At 47.7% G+C, this 4,480-nt stretch overlaps 1 non-coding gene across 1 annotated transcript; it reads left to right on the top strand.

Moving 5' to 3' along the window:
• Positions 1–2,419: 2,419 nt before the first annotated feature.
• On the top strand, positions 2,420–2,494 carry Trnat-agu (transfer RNA threonine (anticodon AGU)). The gene has a single exon. It is a non-coding gene; the product is annotated as a tRNA-Thr (tRNA).
• The last annotated feature ends 1,986 nt before the right edge of the window (positions 2,495–4,480 follow it).

The raw sequence follows: 4,480 nt of genomic DNA, 5'->3' as shown, positions 1-4,480 counted from the left end.
ATCAGGTGGTCGAGCAGCTGCTGGGGTATAGCCTCCCATTCTTGCACCACTGCCTGTCAGAGCTCCTGAAGTGTCGTAGGGGTTTGAAGACGTGCAGCGATACGCCGACCGAGAACATCCCAGACGTGCTCGGTGGGGCTTACGTCTGGAGCACAGGCAGGCCACTCCATTCGCCTGATATCTTCTGTTTAAAGGTACTCCTCCACGATGGCAGCTCAGTGGGTCCGTGAGTTATCATCCATCAGGAGCAAGGTAGGACCCACTGCACCCCTGAAAACGCGGACATACTGGTGAAAAATGACGTTCCGATACACTTGACTTGTTACAATTCCTCTGTCAAAGACATGGAGGGGTGTACGTGCACCAATCATAATCCCACCCCACACCATCAAACCACGACCTCCATACAGGTCCCTTTCAAGGACATTAAGGGGATGGTATCTGGTTCCTGGTTCACGCCAGATGAAAAGCCGGCGAGAATCACTGTTCAGATTATACCTGGACTCGTCCGTAAACATGACCTGGGACAACTGTTCCAATGACAATGTACTTTGTTCTTGATACCAGGCTTTACGGGCTCGCTTGTGACCAGGGGTCAGTGGAATACACCTTGCAGGTCTTCGGGCGAATAAACCATGTCAGTTCAGTCGTCTGTAGACTGTGTGTCTGGAAACAACTGTTCCAGTGGATGCGGTAAGGTCCCGAGCAAGGCTACCTGCAGTACTCTGTGGCCGTCTGCAGGCACTGATGGTGAGATATCGGTCTTCTTGTGGTGTTGTTCACTACGGACGTCCCGTAATGTAGCGCCTGGACACGTTTGCTGTGTGCTGGAATCGTTGCCATAATCTTGAGATCACACTTTGTGGCACACGGAGGGACCTGCTGTGTTTGACCAGCCTCCAGTCGCCCTAGTATTCTACACCTCATAACGTCATCAATATGCGTTCTTTGAGCCATTTTCAACACATAGTCACCATTAGCATGTCTGAAAACGTCTGCACACTTACTCGCTGCACAGTGCTCTGACATGCACCAACACCTCTGCGTATGTGAACTGCTGCTAGCGCCACCGTACGACGACCGCAGGTCAAATGCACCGCATGGTCGTACCCCGAGGTGATTTAAACCCGCAAACCGCCCACCAGAGCCTTGCTTCACCATGTATCAGCATTATACTTAATTAATGAGCATGAGTGTAGAATTACGACAAGGAAACGGCAGAAAGCACCGCTGATTACTCCAGTCGAGCACACTAATATACAAGACGAATTGTCTGTAGACAGCAAGTAGAACAATGGTAACGGTTTCCAGGAAGCGACCACAGGATAGTGCAACCTTCTCTAGCGGACAAATACATGGAATATAGTCTTTGAACTATGGCAGTAAATCGTAACTTGCGTAACCAAATATAATGTGAAAGGCATTTCTAATAGACATCTTTCAGCAGCTATAGCATGACGTCTTATTGAGGTGAGTAATATTTTTGTCGGTGTAGCTTATAAGAAGAGAAGACTCAGTGTGCGTGTGCAGCGCGGTACAGTGTCGACATTATGAAGGGATTCGTTTAAAGCTGCGCCGAATGGAAACAGGCCTCTGTAGCGAAGCGTCAAGTCGAGTGCGAAGCTCGAGCGCCGTAATCACATTTCCGCCCGCTGACAAGCCGAGGTCCCTCAGAGCACCGGCCGGACGTAGGGGAGGAGTGGCAGTTCTGGTCAGCGGGCTCTGCCCTGCACAGTGGCCGTTTGTGTCTGTGAGTAACCTACACTTTCGTCTAGAACATTATTCGCAATGGAATTTCTGCATCTCTGTAAGCTATTGGTAGATATAAAACTCCCACATTTTCTAGGAAACAAAAGAAAGGAGAACTAAGATGCTCATTTTTTTCTGTTCGTGTTTTAAAAACGACTAGTAAAGGAAATCGGAGAGAAATTTTGAAAGGGACGTAAATTTCGGGGTGAATAAACAGAAACTATAAGATTATATGAATATGTGAAAGAACAGACACCACGCATTCATATAATTTGATTGGCATAGCTGGGCATTGGATCCACCTTCTTCAGAGCGGATGCACAAATACGTCCGACCTCTTGTGGCAATCTCAGAGAGTGAACATTTGGTGGTGGTGGTAAGTTCCTATGGGACCAAACTGTTGAGGTCATCCGTGCCTACGCTTACACACTACTTAATATACCTTAAACTAACTTACGCTAAGGACAGCACACACACCCATGCCCGGGAGAGGACTCGAACCTCCGACGGGGTGAGCCGCGCGAACCGTGGCAAGGGGACATAGACAGCGCGGCTACCCCAAGCGGCTGAGCTAACATAGAGGAAGGAATTCGGATAGGTGAAACTAGATACGAGTGTGAACTGGCCGAGAGGCGTGCCGAGGTACTCCCCGCAGTTGCGATAACGCTATGTCCCGGATGGCGCAGTGGTTAACGCACCTGCCTAGTAAGTAGGAGATCCCTGGTTCGAATCCCGGGCCGGTACACGTTCTACTCGTCGTCGCTGATTCCGCGTCACGTCGCGAAACAGCTGACAGCAGTGATCACTTTCCTTTTCTTTTCTTTCTTGCCCTCTCCGCCTTCAATTTACGTAGAATAACACTGCAATTCTGTTAGAGACAGCAACACTGTTCTAAGATAATTTGAACTGAATATATTAGGACCATCAGGCCCTCTCTTACTTATAACTTGGTTTTCTACACATTTTTGCCGCGCGGGATTAGCAGCGGTCTGAGGCGATGCAATCAGGGACTGTGCGGCTGGTCCCGGCGGAGGTTCAAGTCCTCCCTCGGGCATGAGTGTGTGTGTGTGTGTGTTTGTCCTTAGGATAATTTAGGTTAAGTAGTGTGTAAGCTTAGGGACTGATGACCTTAACAGTTAAGAACCATAAGATTTCACACACATTTGAACATTTTTTTCTACACATTTTCCATTATCTACACTATGTGATCAAAAGTATCCGGACACCTGAATGAAAATCACATACAAGTTCGTGGCCCCCTCCATCGGTAATGCTGGAATTCAATATGTCGTTGGCCCACCCTTAGCCCTGATGACAGCTTCCACTCTCGCAGGCATACGTTCTATCAGGTGCTGGAAGGTTTCTTGGGCAATGGAAGCCCATTCTTCATGGAGTGCTGCACTGAGAAGAGGTATCGACGTCGGTCGGTGAGGCCTGGACCGAAGTCGGTGTTCCAAAACACGCCAAAGGTGTTCTATAGGATTCAGGTCAGGACTCTGTGCAGGCCAGTCTATTACAGGGATGTTATTATCGTGTAACCACTCCAGCACTGGCTGACATTATGAACAGGTGCTCCATCGTGTTGAAAGATGCAATCGCTATCACCAAATTGCTCTTGAATTGTGGGAAGCAAGAAGGTGCTTAAAACATCAATGTAGGCCTGTGCTGTGATAGTGCCACGTAAAACAACAACGGGTGCAAGCCCCCTCCATGAAAAGCACGACCACATCATAACACAACCGCCTCCGAATTTTACTGTTGGAGCTACACATGCTGGCAGATGACGTTCACCGAGCGTATACCATATCCACACCCTGCCATCTGATCGCCATATTGTGCACCGGGATTCGTCACTCCAGACAATGCTTTTCAACTTTCCAATCGTCCAATGTTTCCTTACAGCAAGCGAAGCGTCGTTTGGCATTTACCTGCGTGATGTGTGCCTTATGGGCAGCCGCTCTACCGTGAAATCCAAGTTTTCTCACCTCCCGCCTAACCTTCATAGTACTTGCAGTGGATCCTGATGCAGTTTGGAATTTCTGTGTGATGGTCTGGATAGATGTCTGCCTATAACATATTACGACCCTCTTCAACTGACAGCGGTCTCTGTCAGTCAACAGACGAGGTCTGCTTGTACGCTTTTAAGCGGTATGTATCCCTTCACGTTTCCACTTCACTATCACATCGGAAACAGTGGACCTATGGATGTTTAGGAGTGTGGAAATCTCGCGTACAGACCTATGACTCAAGTGACATCCAATCACCTGACCACATTCGAAGTCCATGATTTCCGCAGAGCGCCCCATTCTGCTCTCTCACGATGTCTAATGACTACTGAGGTCGCTGATATGGAGTACCTGGCAGTACGTGGCAGCACAAAGTATCTAATATTAAAAACGTATTCTTTGGGGGGTGTCCTGAAACTTTTGATCACATAGTGTATATTTCATTAGGAACGTTATACTAAATCTAGAAATTAACAGTTGCAGTAGTAGAGGAAAGCAAACATAAACACTCACAATTCATATTCGTACACGACCGTTACAACAATGAACAGAAGTCATGGTAAGATTGGTTTAATTATGAGTATTAGAGCCAATGGGTGTAAGTGGAAGGAGTGGAGTAATGAAAACGTAAAAGTAACTTCGGGCCTGCCGCAAGGGAGTGTTATACGACAGATACTTTTCACAGTATATATAAATGGCGTAGTGGATAGCGTTGGAAGCTCTGT

The sequence above is a fragment of the Schistocerca nitens genome, chromosome 4 (assembly GCF_023898315.1).
Source record: "Schistocerca nitens isolate TAMUIC-IGC-003100 chromosome 4, iqSchNite1.1, whole genome shotgun sequence".
In the NCBI taxonomy this organism is placed as follows: domain Eukaryota; kingdom Metazoa; phylum Arthropoda; class Insecta; order Orthoptera; family Acrididae; genus Schistocerca; species Schistocerca nitens.
The sequence above is the reverse complement of the archived record's forward strand: the minus strand, read 5'-3'. Positions and strand labels throughout refer to the sequence as shown.